The 22,117-nt window shown below is 45.4% G+C and overlaps 1 protein-coding gene across 2 annotated transcripts in view; it reads left to right on the top strand.

The window, feature by feature from the left end:
- Window positions 1–18,071: 18,071 nt before the first annotated feature.
- The window catches only part of LOC141164637 (uncharacterized), a 45,706-nt gene continuing 41,660 nt past the window's right edge, over window positions 18,072–22,117 (top strand). Inside the window, exon 1 of one of the 2 annotated variants that reach the window (XM_073650114.1) lies at window positions 18,072–18,227. The gene's annotated coding sequence lies outside the window, so the exon portion shown is untranslated. Of the gene's footprint in view, window positions 18,228–20,700; window positions 20,779–22,117 lie in introns of those variants that run through there. The other variant, XM_073650116.1, reaches the window with a different exon arrangement.

Raw genomic sequence — 22,117 nt, forward strand, 5'->3', positions numbered from 1 at the left:
ATCCATGGAGCCCAAAGAGATAATTTTTTTAGGAAGACTTTTGTTAATTTAGAATTACTTTTAATATTTTCTTTTTTTTTAGGGGGACTACAATCCTACTCTTTTGTGGTTTGGTTTATAGGTTGTTCACTAAAGTTGAGCAAAAAGATTCATGCAGGCATTTTAAGTTGAGCTCCCCCAACCATGGCTGGAGCAATCACAGGTGTAATTATGGTGGTCTTATGGTATTTTTCAACCACAGGCATCTGCTATTAGCACTTCATGCTATTCCCAACACTGACAGAAGGTCGTCTATCAAAGGCATTGGAAGTGCATGTGTGGCGCCCCTGCGGGTTCAGTCACCACAGAGGTACTGCATCTCACCCAGAGGTGTGGTATCTCACTCTCAGGTAAGGAAGGAGTACTGCCCAGGACCCTAACACCTGCATCCAACACTACACTACTCCAGACCAGCAGGAGGGGCAAGATGCGTCACTTTCCTGCTCAGCCCTGTCCCTGGCTAGAGTGGGGGGAACCAAAGTAGGGGGAACCATGAAATGGGTGTGGGTGGAGGAAGAAGATCAGGGGAGCATTGAGAGAAGTGATATAAAAAGGGATGGAACCATCTAGAAGCAGACAGTTGAGTGGAGTTCAGATCAGTCTGAGAGGAGAAGTGGAGGGAGCAGGAGCTCTGTAGGTGCTCTGCTTAGGAGGAGGAGGGCCTAGCCAGAGAGGCTCAAGACTGAAGAGAGAGAGAGAGGAGCAGGAGAAAGGCTCCAGGAACGTGGAAGGGACCTCAGGGGTACGGGTAGTTCTGGAGGCCACCCGTACGCCCGAATCTGCCAGGCGGTGGAGGGGTCAGGTCGCACAGAGGGGACCGGTCCCTAAACTAGCAGAGTTCTTTAAGCCTCAACTAGGAAACCGGAGGCTGCAGTATTTCAGGTACTGCAGCCAAAAGCCACATCTAATCACCAGAAAGGTGGCCATAGAGGACCCAGGGGACAGAGAAGACGTCGCCCGGCAAGGTCCGTGGCCACTGGCCTGAGACACTGGGTGTGAGGTGCAGGGAGACCGCCAGAAGGAACACACAGAAGGGGGTCCCGCTACGTACTCTGGAGAGACCTGGGAGTTTGCTGAATCCTTCCCTGAGTAAGCACAGGACGCCATGGGAAGTTACTCTAGTACTGGTAACTGGAAGTCTAAGAAACCGTGAGTAAACCCTGAGGACTGCACCTTACCGTCTCTGTGATTATTATCTGCGCCATCACCTGCGCCATACTGCCCAGCACCATCTACAACATCTACACTGCCCTGGAGCTAAGCTCTACTTGTGGAGAGCTAAACCAACTCTGCTGCATTCACACCAGCTCTAGAGGACCTGCTCCGCAGCGGCAGTATATAAGAACTTTAATTCCCCTGTAAATATCCCCTTTTTACTGACCGCCCTGGGTCACGGACCAGGTCACCGCCACTGTGACATCTCCCCTAGCAATGACCGGCCTGGCACCGAGTACCCTACAGCCCAGGGGGCGCGTCACATGCTTCCAACTTTTTCACCAAAATGGTGGGAGATGCCTATTGGCAGTTGCTTTGACTGATGATGAGGATTTTCAACGTGCACTTCAGTAGCATCATGTCCAGCCTGTACAGTATTCAGCGTTTGAACCACAACTATCCCTTCTGATTGCAATGCTGGTATAGTGGCTCATTGCAATTCCTTACTAGGGCTAATGGTTCTGGCACTAACACTTCATGTCCTATTGGTATTTAATGGAAGTGGGTACCTTCACACATTCTTCTTGCCTTGGTAGGTCCAATAGCACCTTCGGTATTTGGCACTGAAAGACCAGTTGGGATGGTTTCAGACAAAACTTTAGTTTTTAGTTCACTGCTCTTTATTGAAACATCCACTTGTGTAACGTAAGTGAACATTTCAATATAGGGCCTTGAAGCTTCCACTATAAAAACAAGCAGGATGTTTGTTTTCATATGGAATACCCAGGATATGTTCTTCAAAAACGGTCTTGGTTAAGGAGGTGACTTGAGACCCAGCGTCCACTTAACGGGATTACACCACTCTAACAACTTGACTGTAAGCATAGGACACTCTCAAGATGGCTTAGTTTAAATTTCTTTGACTTTCATAAAGTGGCATATTGGCCATCTAGTCCATCTCCCACTGAACAGGCAAATTGACAAGGCTCAAATTCTGTGGTGCCACATCAGCTTTCTCTTTCTGTCATCGTGAACATTCTATCACCATCTCTTTCAAGGTTTCCATCCGCTTTCCTCTTTTGGACACCTGCCTGAAGTCACCTGGAATTACAGGTGCATCTCACTAAATTAGAATATCATCAAAAAGTTAATTTATTTCAGTTCTTCAATACAAAAAGTGAAACTCATATATTATATAGAGTTATTACAGAGTGATCTATTTCAAGTGTTTATTTCTGTTAATGTTGAGGATTATGGCTTACAGCCAATGAAAACACAAAAGTCATCATCTCAGTAAATTAAAAGAATTAACAAACAACACCTACAAAGGCTTCCTAAGTGTTTAAAAAGGTCCTTTAGTCTGTTTCAGTAGGCTCCACAATCATGGGGAAGACTGCTGACTTGACAGAGGTGCAGAAGGCAGTCACTGACACTCTCCACAAGGTCCCAGAGTTTCCAATTTTTAATTGGAAATCAAGGTCCCAGAGTCTGGAGGAAGAGTGGAGAGGCCACAATCCAAGCTGCTTGAGGTCTAGTGTTTCCACAATCAGTGATGGTTTGGGGAGCCATGTCATCTGCTGGTGTTGGTCCACTGTGTTTTATCAAGACCAAAGTCAGTGCAGCTGTCTACCAGGAAATTTTAGAGCTCTTCATGCTTCCCTCTGCCGACAAGCTTTTTGGAGATGGAAATTTCATTCTTCAGCAGGACTTGGCACCTGTCCACACTGCCAAAAGTACCAATACTTGGTTTATAAACAACAGTATCACTGTGCTTGATTGGCAGCAAACTCGCCTGACCTTAACCCCATAGAGAATCTATTATAGAGAATCTATGGGGTATTGTCAAGAGAAGATGAGAGACACCAGACCCAACAATGCAGACTAGCTGAAGGCTGCTATCAAAGCCACCTGGGCTTCCATAACCCCTCAGCAGTGCCACAGGCTGATCGCCTCCATGCCACATTGCCGCATTGATGCAGTAATTAATGCAAAAGGAGCCCGACCAAGTATTGAGGGCATTTACTGAACATTTATTTCAGTAGGCGAAATAAACACTTGAAATAGATCACTGTTTATAATGACTCTATAATATATGAGTTTCACTTTTTGTATTGAAGAACTGAAGCATACTAACTTTTTGTTGATATTCTAATTTAGTGAGATGCACCTGTATCTAAAATTGCTCTTCCTTTTCTTTAGTAACCACCTTTTCAGCACCTGATGTACCATCAGCTTAGGTTTCTGATGAAAAGAATTCTCCACAGAAGTTGATTCCTTAAGCTTAGAATGAGCTGATCTCGAACACATCTTGGAAAGCCCTAAGCTCATCTTCCTCTTTGTGTTTCATTGTCACCATAAACTCTAACAGCTATCTGGATGAACATCCTGTCCCTTTCAACATTTATGTCTACCTTGCTTGCCTCCTAAAGAGCTCAGGGCTAGTTTCTCAGTCATCCAAAAAAAACATTGGCTCCATAAAAATTAAGAAGACCTTCCATTGATACCATAGATCAAAGAATTTCTGGCTTCTTCAGTTGTCATATTGATATCCTATCCTCCTGACGACACCAAGAGAATTGGAGAAATGTAAACTCTGGCCAATTTGGTGCTAGGAAATCTTGCAATAGACGTGTTATGTGAATTAAAGTCCACGTTAAACATCCCAGCACAGAGTTGAGCTGATGATCATCAGTAAGGCCTAAAAAGTTCTATAAAATGGAGATAATAACATTAGTCGTGCTTTCTAGTTTAACGGGTTTATGGAGTAGGTAAAGATGACTGCCCCTGATGTGGACCACCTGTTTTGGCTTAAATTATGGATATAACATAGTTAGATTTTGTCTAAATAAATTGGTAAAACTATTATGTTATGTCCTGAGGAGATTCCGTTGGGAGTATATAACAAAAACGATAATTATGTCCTACTACCGTCCTCTTTTGCATGTAATTAGCCATATCCCTATTTATTTATTTTTAATTTTTGCCTTTTGTGTGTCTCCTTATTAATTACATAATTGTTTGTAGCCTTGTAAAATTAATATATTTGTTCCTTGCTGCTCTAAACCTACCTATAACCTCTAAGGCTATGTTCACATAGCCTGCTAAATTTATTGGACTGTGGCAGCTTTGTGTGGCCGACTGCAAAGCCGATGGGTTCAGATGCTGCCTGCCATTTATATGCATTTGGTTCGATTTACTAGACCATTCTGCGTTTTCACATGGACCCAGAATCCATGTGAAAAATAACTCATGTGAACTGGCACATAGGCTATCATTGTCAGGACCAAAAAATACATTTGCATGGTCTTCACGGATAGCACTCATACCTGTGATAGTCTATAGCAGGGTATCCCAAACTCCAGTCCTCCTGGTCCCAAACTTGTCTTGTTTTCAGGATTTCCTTAGTATTGTACAGGTGGTGGAAGTATCATCAAGGAATCAGGAATTCTCTCACCCACCTGTGCAACACTATGAAAATCCAGAAAACATGACCTATGGGGGTTGTGAGGACTGGAGTTTGTGCTCATACCCATATGTGAGAAAAAAAAAGTTACGATTTCTGGGCCAAAAAACGGACGAGTGTCATGCGATGCAAGTGCTATGTGATTTTCTCATCCGATTTACAGTACATCCGATTGCAATGTGATTTTAACATAGACTTCTACATAGGGGAATTGTCTAGGTTATTTACACATAGTTTGCTATGGAAATATTCTTCACTACATGTATTAATATGTGTATATATATATATATATATATATATATATATATATATATATGTATCAATCATATATATAAGTATATATATACAATGCCTACAAGTAGTATTCAACCCCCTGCAGATTTAGCTGGTTGACACATGCGGAATTAACTTGGCATTGTGACATTTGTACTGTAGATCAGCCTGGAAGTAGGAAATGCACTGCATCAAATTTTTTTTTTTTTTTTTAAAACGTTAAAAGTTAATTCAGAGTGTCATTTATTATTCAACCCCTCAAACCACAAGAATTCTGTTTGGTCCCCCTAAAGTATTAAGAAGTAGTTCAGGCACCAAGAATAATGAGCTTCACATGTGTGGATTAAAGATCTCTTTTGCCAGCCTTTTTTGACTATTTAAGACCCTCCCCAAACTTGTGAACAGCACTCAGACATGGTCAACATGGGAAAGACAAAGGAGCATTCCAAGGCCATCAGAGACAAGATTGTGGAGGGTCACAAGGCTGGCAAGGGGTACAAAACCCTTTCCAAGGAGTTGGGCCTACCTGTCTCCACTGTTGGGAGCATCATCCGTAAGTGGAAGGCTTATGGAACTACTGTTAGCCTTCCACGGCCAGGACAGCCTTTGAAAGTGTCCTCCCGTGCCGAGGCCAGGCTTGTCCGAAGAGTCAAGGCTAACCCAAGGACAACAAGGAAGGAGCTCCGGGAAGATCTCATGGCAGTGGGGACATTGGTTTCAGTCAATACCATAAGTAACGTACTCCACCGCAATGGTCTCCGTTCCAGACGAGCCTGTATGGTACCTTTACTTTTAAAGCGTCATGTCAAGGCTCGTCTACAGTTTGCTCATGATCACTTGGAGGACTCTGAGACAGACTGGTTCAAGGTTCTATGGTCTGATGAGACCAAGATCGAGATCTTTGGTGCCAACCACACACGTGACGTTTGGAGACTGGATGGAACTGCATACGACCCCAAGAATACCATCCCTACAGTCAAGTATGGTGGTGGCAGCATCATGCTGTGGGGCTGTTTCTCAGCCAAGGGGCCTGGCCATCTGGTCCGCATCCATGGGAAGATGGATAGCACGGCCTACCTGGAGATTTTGGCCAAGAACCTCCGCTCCTCGATCAAGGATCTTAAGATGGGTCGTAATTTCATCTTCCAACAAGACAACGACGCAAAGCACACAGCCAAGAAAACCAAGGCCTGGTTCAAGAGGGAAAAAGTCAAGGTGTTGGAGTGGCCTAGTCAGTCTCCTGACCTTAACCCAATTGAAAACTTGTGGAAGGAGCTCAAGAATAAAGTCCACATGAGACACCCAAAGAACCTAGATAACTTGGAGAAGATCTGCATGGAGGAGTGGGCCAAGATAACTCCACAGACCTGTGCCGGCCTGATCAGGTCTTATAAAAGACGATTATTAGCTGTAATTGCAAACAAGGGTTATTCCACAAAATATTAAACATAGGGGTTGTATAATAATTGACCCACACTTTTATGTTTAAAATTTAATAAAATTCAACTGAGCAACATAACTTTTTGGTTTGTAAGATTTATGCTTCTGTTCATAAAACCTACTCTCGTTTGCAGTTTGAAGGCTCTAACTTATTTGCATCTTATCAAACCAGCTAAATCTGCAGGGGGTTGAATACTACTTGTAGGCACTGTATATGATAGATACATACACAAATTCAGAAATATATATACATAGTTATAAATATGTGAGTGAGATATATATTCTGTGTTTTTCATTTGTTGCTTACTATACATGTAATTTATTGTTGAATTAAAGTTTTGTTTTTTTTTAAATGGCGTGGGGTCCCCCGTAATTTTATTTTCTAGCAGAGGATAAGCGGATAGCTGTGGGCAGATGTTTTTTTTAGCCTGGGAAGGGGGTGATACCCATGGAGCTTCCCAGGCTACTAATATCAGCCCCAACCTGTATACTAAACGTACTGGCTATTAAAATGGGGGATCCCAAATTTTTTTTTACGTGGGGTCCCTCTATTTTAACAGCCAGCCAAGGCTAGGCAGACTGCTGGGGGCTGATATTAATAGCCTAGGAAGGGGCCATGAATATTGGCCCCCTTTCAGACTACAAACACCAGCTCTCAGCCGTCCCAGAAATTACGCATCCATAGGATGCAGCAATTCTGACACTTAGCCTCCGCTCTGCCCATTGCCCTGTAGCAGTGGTGAGTGGGGTTATAGGGCTGGGGTTGATGTCACCTTTAGAGTTGAGCCACCCCCGTAGTGTTCAGGTTCGGTTCGGTTCGTCGAACACCGGTGTGTTCGTCGAACACCGTCGAACACCGTTAAAACCAATGGCAGGCAAACAAAAACACATAGAAACACATAGAAAACACCTTCAAAGGTGTCCAAAAGCTGACAAACTGCTCAGAAGACACAACTAACACATGGAAAAGTGACAAGTACATATAGTCATGCGAAAAGAAAAGAGGTGGAAGAGTAAAAGGAGGGGGAGACACAGATATAGGCATGTCATGCCCTTCTAAAATCAAGAAAGGCTGGAGTAAAAATCTAAAATCAGCCTACCAACACCCAGACGTCGTGACAAGAAAATTAAGAAAAGAAATATCTTTAGGTAGAATGCGGTTCCATTCAGAACACTTTCCTTACAAGACATAGTGGTATCCCCTTTGTGAGTTGTGCCAAAAACGGAACCCAATACATTCGGACTAATCCACCATTTGTCATATCCAAGGGGCAGGTCAGTAAACGACAACATCGACGCGGAACCAAGTACAGTAGTATATACTGTACATCCTTTGACAAGGCAATCAGACGGATCAAGAAGTTGGGAAGGGTCACCGTAATGGCCAAAACAGACATTGATGCGGCATTCCGGTTACTTACTACCTGTGCCTCCGAATAGTGTCCACCTATTGGGCTGCTTCTGGGAAAGAGTATACTATATAGATCGCTGTTTGCCCATGGGGTGGTCCAGATCCTGCTCACTATTTGAGGCGTTTAGTTGCTTCCTCGAATGGGTTGTAATGGACGTTTCTAAGGGGGCATATATTATCCATTACCTCGACAACTTCTTATGCCGGGGCCCAAAAGATACGCCACAGTGTGAATACACGCGGTAGTCCACCTGTGAGAAGGAGAGAGCTGGAGGGAGAGCAGACACCACAGAGCCGAGGGGTTAGATGGAGAACGGAAGAAGGAAAGAGGGCGAGGGAGATAAGGGAGTACAGTTGAAGGCCGACCTGAGCTCCCCCACGTTCCTGCTGGGCGGGGAACAGCCCTGGGAAGAAAAGCCGCTTGCGCATCCCTTTGAGGTTACGGGCGCGAGCGGGCAGAGGGACTACGCTGGAGTGCGAAGCCGACACGGCCAGTCCGTTCCTGCCCGTGCGACCTCCGTGTCGCCGGGTTTGTGCCAGGGCCCCGGTGGACCCTGATGGCCAGCCCCCCTCTTCCAATACTGGTGCCTGTCCGCTGGTGGGTCGAGCCCCCCCGCGGTGTGGGGGGGTAACATCTGCAGAAGAAAGACCATCTTCCAGCCAAACTAAGATGTCTACTTCTTTTCGTGGACAATGTGATACGATCCCTTTCTTACGGACACGCCCATCGCTACAAATTCCAGATGAGGCACAAAAACAGCAGGTGCTTCAATGGATATCAAGTGCTCCTTCAAGTGGGCTCTCCTCCACCTCAACTTCAACATCACAATTACTCCAGTCCTCAGAGGTGTCACCCCAATCGCACTTGCTTCCTCACAGCTCCCAAGTCTCCAGCTGCCCGTCTGAGTATGGGGTAACACAGATGGTTGAGTCTGCAGAGCTGTTTACTCATTCTATAGCCTGGGATACGGAGGTCTGCTCCAGAGCTTCTGTTAATCTAGACGAGGAAATGATCTGCACTGATGCCCAGAATCTTTATGAGTCGGATCCAGGACCAGATGAAGAAGGTTCTGAGCATAATTTAGACCCTCGTACCCAAACTGTAACTCCTGTTGGTGGAGACAATGATGAAGGCGATGATGAGACTCAAATACCTGATTGGAACGACAACTTGACTTTTCGGTCAGGGCAGGAAGAGGTTGGCTCTGAGGACGATGGGTGTGAGAACACACAGGGTGATGATGACGAGGTTGGAGATCCCACTTACTGTCAACCCACAGTCAGCCAGTTGATGAGGTCAGCAGAGGAGGTGGAGGAGGATGCTATTGACGACGAGGTTAGGTTGTGCCTTCCTCGACAGAGACGGAGTACTGGAAGTATGTCAACAACTGCATCCTCAACCACAACTCTGCCTCTGACCACAAGTCATGGTGGCTCTTCAGGTCGCATGGGCTCTAAGCCTTGCATAGCCTGGGCATTTTTTCAGATCGATAAGGATGACCCAACTCATGTTATCTGTAATATTTGTCACCAAAAGCTAAGTAGAGGCCAAAAAATGCATAGTTTGAGTACTTCATGCATGAACCGTCACATGGATATGAAGCATAAGTTGCAGTGGGAAGCTCACTGTGCTACAATGCGGCCTAGCGGGCCGGGCCAACCACCGTCTGCCCCATCTTGTGCATCCACGGCCTCTTCATCCTCTGTGACGGGAGGGACAGCAGTCACACATGTTTTTGTACGCAGACCTGCCATCTCTTTACCCGCAATAGCCAGTGTGATTGGCAGGTCATCATTTCATTTGGAAGTGGAAACACCAGCTAGTGTTGAGCGCTCTCCGACATCGAGAGCACCACCTTTGGATCAAGGCAACCAAACTTTTCCGCCAGCATCTTCCTCACAGACCGGCAGTTTGCCGGGGACACCCTACTCAACCCCGTCTAAGCACAACAGCCAGCCCTCGGTCCCTCAGATCTGGACAAGTAAAAGACCATTTCCTCCTAGCCATGACAAAGCTAAGAGGTTGAATTTTACCATCTGCAAGCTGTTGGCTACAGAAATGCTGCCTTTCCGCCTGGTGGACACAGAGGATTTTCGAGACCTTATGTCCGTTGTCCGTCGCAGTGCCCCAGTACCAGATGCCCAGTCGGCTCTACTTCTCAAAGAAAGGTGTGCCTGCGCTACACCAGCATGTCGCACACAACATCACCGCTTCTTTGAGAAACTCTGTGTGTGACAGGGTGCATTTCACCACAGACACTTGGACCAGTAGGCATGGACAAGGGTGTTACATGTCGCTGACTGGGCACTGGGTAACTATGGTGACAGCTGGACAAGGGGCTGCTGTCCAAGTCTTGCCGTCCCCACGAGTTGTGTGTCAATCCTCTTTATCTAGAAGTTCCTCCACTCCTTGTGCCTCCTCAACCTCCCCTTGGTCCTCCACCTGCACCCAAAGCCTGTCTGGTAATGTCAGCCACATTCTAACTGCGCAGAAGGATGGCTGGCAGCAGGGCTCAACGGCATCAGGCGGTGTTTACTTTGAAATGTTTGGGAAATGTGAGTCACACAGCTGAGGAATTGTGGTCAGCTCTGGACACCCAGTTTCATGAATGGTTTTCTCCACTGGACCTGCAACCAGGGAAGACCGTGTGCGACAATGCTGCAAACCTGGGTGCGGCCCTTCGCCGGGGCAATGTCACACACGTACCTTGTATGGCTCACGTGTTGAACCTGGTTGTCCAGCAATTTTTAACCCACTATCCCGGACTAGATGGCCTTCTGCAGAGGGTACGGTTGCTGTGTGCTCACTTCCGCCGTTCGCATCCCGCAGCTCAACGACTTACATCTCTACAGAAGTCGTTGGGCCTGCCAGATCACCGGCTGAAATGCGATGTGCCGACATGGTGGAATTCAACTCTGCACATGCTGCAGCGACTGTGGCAGCACCGACAAGCCCTGGTGCAATACATTCTGACGTATAGCCTGGACCAACGAGATCCAGAGGTGGGGCAAATCATGCTGCAGGAGTGGTCTCAGATCAGGGACCTATGCACCCTTCTGCACAGTTTTAAAATGGCGACGAAGATGTTTAGTGCTGACGATGCCATTATCAGCATGACTATTCCGGTGAATTACTTGCTGGAGCACACGTTAAACAGAATTCGGAGTCAGGTGGTGGGACAAGAGGAGGTGGAGGAAGTAGAGGAGGAGTCGTATGCGGAAGGGATAACATCTCCAAGGTCCAGACGGTCGGCAGCAACAAGGCGGCAGGCATGGGACGGTGGGGGAGAGGGATTAACCAGGGCGCATGGTAGCAGCCAAACTGTTGAGGAAGGTGCAGGAGCCAAGGAAGAAGTGGAGGACGAACTGGCGATGGGCATGTTAGACTCATCAGATGAGGGAGACCTTGATCACATTTCTGTTGTGCGAGGTTGGGCGGGAGAGGGCAGAGGAAGGAAGCATGATTCTTACCTCGCTACCAACACAACAAGGACTTGGTCCTCCTGGATGCGCAAGGCACATGAGTGCCTTCTTGCTGCACTACCTGCAACATGACCCTCGGATTGTCAGAATTCGAAGTAATCCCGACTACTGGGTTGCCACACTCTTAGATCCCCGGTACAAAAGTAAATTTGCCGAAATAATTCCTGCCATAGAAAGGGATTCACGCATGCAGGAGTATCAGCAGAGGCTGTTGCAGAATCTTACATGTGCTTTTCCACAAAACACCAGTGGTGCACGTAGTGAATCTCACAGTTCTAACTTGCCAACCCTGGGACTGTCGAGTCTTCATCACTCAAACCGTAACAGTAACACAGTATCTGCTGGTAACAGCAATTTTGTGGAATCGTTTCACCACTTTTTTAGACCATCCTTTGCAAGGCCACAGGAGACAAGAAGTCTGACACATAGTCAACGCCTAGAGAGGATGGTACAGGAGTATCTCCAAGTGAACATCGAAGCCATGACTGTGTCACTGGACCCTTGCTCATTTTGGGTTTCCAATCTGGAAAAATGGCCGGAGGTCGCCACTCACGCCTTGGAGATCTTGTCATGCCCTGCAGCCAACGTTCTCTCTGAACGTGTGTTCAGCGCTGCTGGTGGTGTGCTGACACACAAGCGCACGCGGTTGTCCACTGAGAATGTAGACAGACTCACGTTCATAAAGATGAACAAATCATGGATCTGCAAGGACTTTTCTACCCCTGTGTCATCCTGGGGAGACTAAAAGCTTGAGGATTTGGTAAAATCACCTCACCAACCATTTTAAGCAACTCTGGGGCAATTGATGCCACTTAAGTGGTGTCTGTGCCACAATCTTTGGAAAAAATGGAGACTCTTTTTGGAGTCCCCTTGCTGTGTTTTACATGACGTTGGCATTGTCAATTCCAGGTGGGTTGGGTCGCCCCCCCCCCTTTTAACCGTAAGAAACTACATACACTATGGCTTGGGGTAACACAGATGGTTGAGTCTGAAGAGCTGTTTACTCAGAGGTCTGCTCCAAAGCTTCAGTGTCTGCTAGTCAGAGTAGTAGCCTAGCTCTGAAGCAAGCTACACCACCTGTGTATCTAATAAGAATTTTTAACTGCATCCAGCCTAGGCAATACTTTGGGCGTAGTAGCCCAGCTGTGAAGCAAGCTGCACCGCCTGTGTATCTAATAAGAATTTTTAACTGCATTTAGCCCAGGCAATACTTTGGGCGTAGTAGCCCAGCTGCGAAGCAAGCTGCACCGCCTGTGTATCTAATAAGAATTTTTAACTGCATCTAGCCTAGGCAGACTGTGGGGACCCCCAACCAAACCTAGACGCTCAGCCCCCTACCGCCCCCCTTTCCTTGACAATACAATAATGTAACTCTTACAACTGGATGGGTGAGGATCGGTCACAGCTTTATTAACTCTTTATACTCATTCCATTAGAAAGGCATTTTATTTCTAAAATAATCCAGCTTGTTGCAGCATGCCCTGTGTCTCCACACCGGCAAGTTGGCCAACAAGTGTAACTCTCCATCATGTCCTTTCTATTTCCAGGCCACGGAGGATCCTGCGTACTCGTATGCAGGACTCTGACCCCCATCCATCACTCTTAACGCTTGTTCCACTCCGTCCTGGAGTCCTGACAGGAATATGTCCAGTCCAATATCCATTAAGTGAACACCGTCGGGCCGTATGAGACCTGCTTTATCTCCTTCCAGTTGTCGGTGTCGTATCACTACACCGCCTCTGTCTCTTCTAAATTTTGCCATCCGAATATTTATTACCCGCCTTGTCCGTTCGATGGCCGTGATGTCTCGCGCACCTTGCCATACCGCTATCGGCACAATCTCTGACCATACTATAGTTAGTTTTGTGAAAAATTCTCTGAAGCGCTCAGTGTCTAGTTTCATTATTGCCATTAGTTATGCGCTCTTGTGATGACCTAGGTCGTTTCCCCCGGCCTGTATAACTAAGATGACCGGACCTCTTGCCTCTCTCCCTACCTTGATTACCTCCATTAGTACCTGTGGCCATTGCAGGCCTCTAATACCTCTCTAGTTGAAACATGTGTTATGAAACTCTAATTTCCTCCCGCCTGGGCTGACTTTCGCTCTTTTTTCTGTACAATATATATACGAGTGGCCTATCACCCACACTGTTGGCTTAGCGTCACCTGTAAAAGAAACAAACCACGTTAGGATAACAAGTCCGGTCATATGTATCTCGCCAAACAAGTGGATCGCCATCTCCCTATCTGAACTTCCGTTTCTGACAGTCCTGCTCTTGCTGCTTCCGTGGCCCCACCTATGCGGAATGAGTGTGTCCCGTAATCTTTGGGGTGGTTCCCTGCCGATGTTAGGCATTTATTAAATATAGCTTGGAACTGGTATCTTGATAATGGCGTTCCATCAATGTGTGATAGGAATAAATGTTTGTGGTGATCTGATGGTTATATATGTTTTTACTATTGTTACCCGACTCAGTGTACCGTTTGTGGGTTGTAGAAGTATCCAAGTGCCCCTGCCCGCTGGAACCGTTTTCGATTTGCGTATGCGTAGACCTATTGCATTATTGGCTATGACTACGTCCTGGTGTAATAAGCCTCCACTGGTGGTAATTTTGGATTGAGGGACTAATTCACTTATGCATAGCGCCCCGAAGAAGGCGATCGCAAATGCAGTAGACAGTAGTGTTGCTTCAAATTGTGAGTGCCATGTTAATGGTGTTAGGGATATGATGTGAGAAATCAGTTTTAGTGACACGGGATGGGACGTCTACACTCCTGACTTGGCTGACCCCTTTTCCACCCTTTTATGGATTGTCTGATGATGAATCTCTTTGTCACATCTCCCCAATTCAGTAGTTGGAAGTGAAATGCTACTCCGGTAATCTGGCTTGTTCACATTGGTCAACCCGTCTGCCTGCTACTAGTCGTGTCCACTCTTCCATGCCTTACCGTATGCTTGCCACGTAGACGGGGCAACTGACGCTCTGATTAATGGCATCAACTATTTGCCACTAGATCCCATAGGGAGGGTGGGCAACTGTTGCCCGATGGGTGGGCGTTGGGGAGGAGCTCTGTGAAAATCTGCCAATTGAATTGTGATAAAGCGTTAGCAGCAGCGTTAGACCCCTCAGCATCGTGGCTAGCGCGGACCCATATATTGTGTTTTAGGCACAGGAATGCTAGCCGGCGTAGTAGGCCTAGCACTGGGAGAGACGACGATGCCATCTTATTAATGCAGTGCGCTAGGCTGGTGTTTTTTGTTATGAAGCGTATATTTTTGTTAGCCAGGCGCGCGCCCCATATTTCTATTGCTACCACTATTGGGAAGAGTTCCAGGAGTGTCTGTTTTTTTGTCAGCACTTGTTCTGCCCAATATGGAGTCCATAAGCTTGTGGACCATTGGTTATTTAGCATCGCTGCATATCCGTACAGATGGGCTACTCCAATGAGTAACAGACACTGCTACAGGCCCAAAAGGTTTTGCTTGGCTAGATGCAGTAAAAAATTGTTATTAAATACAAAGGTGGTGTAGCTTGGTACAGATGGGCTACTATAATGAGTAACAGACACTGCTACAGGCCCAAAAGTATTTACTGGGCTAGATGCAGTAAAAAATTGTTATTTAATACAAAGGTGGTGTAGCTTGGTACAGATGGGCTACTCCAATGAGTTACAGACACAGCTACAGGCCCAAAAGGTTTTACTGGGCTAGATGCAGTAAAAAATTGTTATTAAATACAAAGGTGGTGTAGCTTGGTACAGATGGGCTACTACAATGAGTAACAGACACTGCTACTATGCCCAAAAGTATTTACTGGGCTAGATGCAGTAAAAAATTGTTATTAAATACAAAGGTGGTGTAGCTTGGTACAGATGGGCTACTCCAATGAGTAACAGACACTGCTACTATGCCCAAAAGGTTTTACTGGGCTAGATGCAGTAAAAAATTGTTATTAAATACAAAGGTGGTGTAGCTTGGTACAGATGCGCTCCCTCTGGCCCAAACTCCTTCCCCTTTTTCAACTGGACCAATCATCAACCGTCTCGGTCGGTTGCTGGGCAAACTACTCCGTTACTACCCCGGCTCCTTCTACACTGGAGCTATTACTAAATATATTAACTATTTCTATCGTAAACTACTGTGCCCCCCCCCCTGCACTGTACCTAATTCCTAATCTAATATACCATCCACTCCTAACATATACTGTCCCTGTAACTAGCATTAGACAATAGACCTTTACATATTCATATATAAACACAGAGTAGAACAATACATTCACAAAAGGGAAAGAGGCGCATGACCCTCTTACAAAGAAAATAATCCATTTGTCCTGCGATGGGTCCAGCACTGCTAAATCTAGATGGCAGGCTGCATTGTAGCTTGATGCGACTATCCAGCCTGCCGAGACACTGAGGAGCGCATGCTTGGGCACCTCAGTGACTTGCAGTGGCGACATCAAGTTGAGCAGGGTTCATATCATATGAACTCTGTTCACCTCATCTGTTCACCTCATTGATATCAGCGTGAGCATGGGAAAGTTCTCACCGCGCATGTGCTGACATCATTTGCCAGCACCGCGAGCATGAGATTTTTCCCACACCTGTGCTGACGTCAGTGAGGTGAACGGAGTTCATATGATATGAACCCCGCTCAACTTGATGACAGCACTGCGAGTCACTGAGGTGCGCAAGCGTATGCTCCTCGGTGTCTCTGCAGAATGTCAGGCTGGATAGTTGCATCAAGCTACTATGCAGCCTGCCATCTAGATGTAGCAGAGCTGGACCCGTTGCGGGACAAATAGATTATGTTCTTCACGCCGGGGAGGTGAGGATGAGGTTGATTTATTATTTTATTTTTATTACAGGTGACATGGGATTCAGAGGAATGGGCATAATGGTAAGTTGGGTTTAATTTAGAACTATTAAAGGAATCTGTGTGGTTATTTCAAATAAAATATTTCATTCTGGGTGTGGGTGTTTTTTTTTAACATTTCACTTTCACTATGGGGTTAGTAATGGGGGCGTCTTATAGACGCCTCCTCATTACTAACCTGGGCTTGATGTCAGCTGGCATTATAAGCTGACATCAACCCCGACCCTATAACCCTACTTGCCACCACCACAAGGCAATGGGCAGAGCGAGTCTAAGTCTAAGGCCTGAATTGGCGCATTTTATGGATGCGCCATTTCTGGGTCGGCTGAAAGCTGGTTTTGTAGTCTGGGAGAGGGCCAATATTCACGGCCCCTTCCTAGGCTATTAATATCAGCCCCCAGCTGTCTGCCTAGCCTTTGTTGGCTGCTAAAATAGGGAGACCCCATGTAAATTTTTTTGGGGGTCCCCCATTTTAATAGCCAGTAAAGACTAAGTATACAGCTGGGGGATGATATTAATAGCCTGGAAGCTCCGTGGGTATCACCCCCTTCCCAGGCTACAAACATCTGCCCACAGCTGTCTGCTTACCTTCTGCTAGAGAATAAAGTTACTGGGGACCCCACGCCATTTTTTTTTTTAATTATTTAATTTAACAATAAATGACATGTACAGTAAGCAACACTGTCACTGCACTAATTATATATGTGACTGACATCTTTCTATCTATCTATTCTATGTGTGTTGTTCTATTCTCTCTATTCTATAATGTCGGGTACCGCTGTGATTTTACTGTACACGGCTGATGAATTGCCGGTTTTCAAAGAGACGGGTGCGTGAAAATTGGACGGCACTTGCATGGTCCGAGTGACGTGCGATTTTTTTTCTTTTTACGCACCCATTGACTTGCATTGGCGAGCCTCGTCCGAGATACGCGGCCATACGCAGCATGCTGTGATTTTTTTCTCAGTCCGATTTCAGCTGAGAAAAAAATCATAGATGAGATGTCACTCATGGAATAACATTGGTCAGAGTGCAATCCGATTTTTTATTGGACTGCACTCGTTCGTTTTCCTCGCATATGAGTATGAGCGCTTTGGGAAACAATGGTTTATAGGGACATTCACATGTCTGTGATTTTTTGCAAACCGAGCGGTCCATGGAAAATCGGGGAGACATGTACGATTTTGAACCGAGGGTCAGATCAAAATCGTCAATGCAAATCTATGGGTCCATGGAAAAATCGGACTACACTCAGATGACATCTAAGTGCAGTCCGATTTTCATGGACTGTCAGTGGAGAAACTTTTTTTTATTTCTCCATGTATGAGAAAAATTGATGACAAACTCTGTTGCAAAAAATTCTGTCCGTTTTTCTTGTACTTGGAAAAATCGTACGTCTGAATGAGACTTTATGCAGAACCAGCGAAATAGGTGTGATTTCAACTAATCTCGTATTTGTTGTGGATAACATCTAGACTGAAATATATTCCGATTCTTTCTGGCAAATTCATTGTAAATTTGCACGGGTATGTCACACTACATTTTGGAAAAACACGACAAAAAAAATAAAACATACACAGCGCAAACACATAATGTGAACAGACCCCAGAAGGTGAAACCTGCAGCTAAATCCACGACAAAATCTGTAGCAAATTTTCTACATGTGAACATACAGTAAGGTTCTAAAGAAGCCCTGACGACCTTAATCGGAGCACACTGGGGGGTTGTTGCTTCACGACAGCAGACCACTGGCCTAAACTGGTTGCTAAAATCAGCTGATTATCGATATAAAAATTTGCTGAAACCAAAAATAAGCCGCTCAGCTCAGTCCAAAAATAAGGTTTTGTCACTCAAAGATCTTATTATTCTGCGGAGGTTTGTGATCCCTTACAGTAGGCCTCGCCGCCCTCCTCCCATGTGTCCTTGTTAGGAAGCTGCCATGGTGCCCCCTGTCCCATTCCCTCCCCTCACCCGCTGCTCTATTGGTTAATGATAAGCTAGAGACTATCTGTGTTTGGAATACAGGACAGCATGGAGGAGGGACCCATGACCTCCCCCCTGCACTGTGAGAATTGCGTGGGTGCCTGCAGGTAAGATTAGCCCCAAATCAGCCCTATAAGAGACCTCCCATATTGCATTCATTCATTGTCCTCCTCTGCTATATGGGGAACTTCGTGCTGAGTTGAAAACTTTTTGCACTTACTGGAAGTAAACTTTTCCCCATTGTAAACCAGAAAGTGTAATTACATTTTCACCCACTTTCTTCCTTGTACCTATTCATCGATGAGCCCTGTTGATAGCTCTTAGGCCACGTTCACACTCTCAGTATTTGGTCAGTATTTTACATCAGTATTTGTAAGCCAAAATCAGGAGTGGAACAATCAGAGGAAAAGTATAATAGAAACACGTCACCACTTCTGTAGTTTTCCCCCACTCCTGGTTTTGACTTACAAATACTGATGTGAAATACTGACCAAATACTGATCATGTGTGAATGTAGCCTTAAACTGGGATTATTGTTGGCATTTTTAGGAGGAAGCGTGCCAGAAACAGGACATGTGACTGGTAGAAGGGGGCGCTCATTATCTATTATGGGGGTAGTATGGATTTCTATGATAGGGGCACTTTAGTTGTGTCACTATGGTGGCAATATGGACAGTTCGTACGGGTAAGTATCTATTATGGGGGCAATATGGCCGTCTATTATGGATTAATGTGGCAGTATATTATGGGCCCTATGGTTGTCTTTTATGGGTTTTTTGGCAGTATATTATGAGGCGCTGTGGTTGTCTTTTATGGGGTCTTTGGCAGTATATTATGGGTATTTTGGCAGTATATTATGAGGCGCTGTGGTTGTCTTTTATGGGGTCTTTTGGCAGTATATTATGGGGTCTTTTGGCAGTATATTATGGGTATTTTGGCAGTATATTATGAGGCCCTGTGGTTGTCTTGTGTGGGGTCTTGTGGCAGTATATTATGGGGCCCTGTGGTTGTCTTTTATGGGGTCTATTGGCAGTATTTTATGGGGCCCTGTGGTTGTCTTTTAGTGGGTCTTGTGGTAGTATTTTATGGGGCCCTGTGGTTGTCTTTTATGGGGTCTTGTGGCAGTATATTATGGGACACTGGTGTTGTCTTTTATTGGGTCTTTTGGCAGTATATTATGGGGCCCTGTTGTTGTCTTTTATGGGGTCTTTTGGTAGTATATTATGGGTGTTTTGGCAGTATACTATGAGGCCCTGTGGTTGTCTATTATGGGGTCTTGTGGCAGTATATTATGGGGTCTTTTGGCAGTATATTATGGGGCCCTGTGGTTGTCTTTTATGGGGTCTTGTGGCATTATATTATGGGGCACTTTGGTAGTCCAGCATAGGATACTGTAGCAGTTTATAAGGGTATGTGCACACAACATCTTTTAGACAAGAGAAAGTTGCTTCAGGAAAACACCAGCGGTGTTTTTCCTGAATTTTTTTTTTTGCATCCTTCATGCCGTTTTTTGTGGCGGCATTTTTTTCTTTCTCTATTATGTTTACAACAGTGTGGGCTTCCAAGCGGAAGAAGCCTGAAGAATGGTCTGGCCACTTCTTTTAGATGCTTCTCGACTTTTGAAGCCTGAAGTGGTTAAAAGAAGCTTCAAAATACTGAACATGTGCATATCCAATCATTTTGAAATTGTAGCAAGTACATTAATTCTGTTTAGCATTTCTTTCGGGGCGTACCCACCTGAGAAAGATGTGTGCACATACTCTTGCGGGCACTATTACGGGGCCCTCACCAATTTTCAGAACTCCCATAAAAAGAAACAGAAGAAGCCGCAAATTCACAGTCACCTTGTGTCTGATAGCGGCACACAATTGGGCTCTGTTTCTGAGATACGTGAGGATCTCTGGTCCAGATATGGGTCTGGTGGACTTGCCATAAAAGTAAAATATGAGAATAACTCTTTAATGCAGGATCCATTAGCGCAATCTCTGCTAGCATTAATTCTTTCGTCCATCTCTTAAGGTATGCGAACGCAAAATTTTTTTAGATGCCAGCGTACCCACATCAACTTTCAAGCAGAAGACACTTCGCAAGACACATCGGTGGTATTTTCCCTGAAACATCTTTTCGGAGGTCTTTTGTGGCTTTTTATTTCAATTCCATATATGGTGACTTTGTGGTGACTTTCAAGAAGAAACCACCACAAGAAAGGGTCAATCTCTCCTGTTAGTTACTCCTCGCCTTTCGAAACCTCAAACGGTTAACAGAGGTTATAAAAGACGGAACATTTCACATTGAAGTGGATATGTTCATTCTTTTTGGTGTATAATCCCATGAAGATCCCTTCTTATTATCCAGGATCCCTGGTATCACATTTTTTTCAACAAATTTCTGAATTTTTCTAGCATAAACCACAACATGACGGCAACATCTGGATATAGTCTAACAGGACGCAGGTTTATAAAGACACTTTTACATTTCCCGACGCCATTAGACGTCAGTGTCATTGTCATCTGTCACATTGAAAGAGCAAGAAATATAGTGGATTTTTATGCGACTTGTCTAGTACTGAGCTTTTATTTCCTGCTTTGTGCTTTCCGGAAGTAGAATCACATCTTGAACACTTCTTACAGTTGTGGTCGTAGATTGTTCTGTCAGCAGGTTTGTTAATGATTCACTTTTCGGTGTTTGTAGCTTTTGATGATTATTTTACAGAGGTTCTATACTTTATATAGGACGAGCTAACTTAGGGCTCAGTACGGCTTTCTCAAGATGAGATTCGAGTGTGATAATTCACATATGAAGTCCCAGCCTATAGATGAACGCGGGACGCAGATTTTAATGTAAGCAGCTGACCCATAGACTCTGTGTGGATGTCAGAATAGACAAGACTCGTCCATATAGTCTCACCTGGTGGGTATACGCATTGTAGATGCAGACCCAGCAGCTACTCTTGCGCCTTGGAGTTGACCTATTTCTCTCCCAGCAATCAGCCATACTATTATAAGTGCCAACTGTATTATACTGCCGACACCCTGCTTCAACAGAGTCCATTTTTGACATTTGATAACTTTAGATAATATTTCCATTTTGGACCGTAGCATCTAAGTGGATAGACAGAGGGAGAGAGCTCCCTCTGTCACCTCATCCACCCACGACTGATGCAATGTGGAGAACCGAAAAATTGCTACTGCAGCCTGGGGACTAACACTAGCCTCCAGGTTTCCCAAGTACAGAAGCCTAAAAGGCCCTGCCTTAATACTCTGCAATATAAGCTATATTGGAGTATTATAAGAGAATTCCAAGGATCACAGGTTCAATAAAATGATCAAAAAGTTGTATACCACTTATAAAAACCAGAAGCTGTCCTGCAAAATCAAGCAGTAGTTCTAACACAAGTGTAAATTTTGTAAAAGACCCATCCTTTTCTCGTTTTCTCGCATCTATCACGTGCCATTTATAATATTGTGTTACACATGTGGTTGTGGAACCACTGTGCCACAGTTCGGGGAGAGCCTGGAGGGGTGTAAGTAAGCCCCCACCTGGTTCTTCACTAGAGCCCCTGATGGTGTGGTTAGACTTGAACCCAGGTGGACACCAGGTGCTACTTCAGGACAGACCCTGGAGCCGTGACAGCTGACCCCTAAAGGGGTAGGGAAGAAGGACCGGCCAGGAACTAGATAACAGGGAATGTGTGGCTGGTAGACAGAACGGGTACTGGATCAGGAATGGATAGGATAGGTTCAGGAACACAGGACAGACTCAGGTACAGGATCACAGGTGCAGGTTCAGACTGGACTGGTGAGGGTAGCGGTATAGGTGAAGATGACGCGCCCCCTGGGCCGTGGGGTACTCGGTGCCGGGCCGGTCGTTACAAGCTGGGGGAGATGTCACAGTGGTGGTGACCCAGGGCGGTCAATCAAAAGGGGGGATATTTACAGGGGAATTAATAAAGTTTTATATATAGTTCGTGACGCCACCTGTGGTATGCGGCTATATG

Source organism: Phyllobates terribilis, unplaced genomic scaffold (assembly GCF_046119375.1).
Source record: "Phyllobates terribilis strain yellow unplaced genomic scaffold, ASM4611937v1 Scaffold_10__3_contigs__length_209671492, whole genome shotgun sequence".
Lineage (NCBI taxonomy): Eukaryota > Metazoa > Chordata > Amphibia > Anura > Dendrobatidae > Phyllobates > Phyllobates terribilis.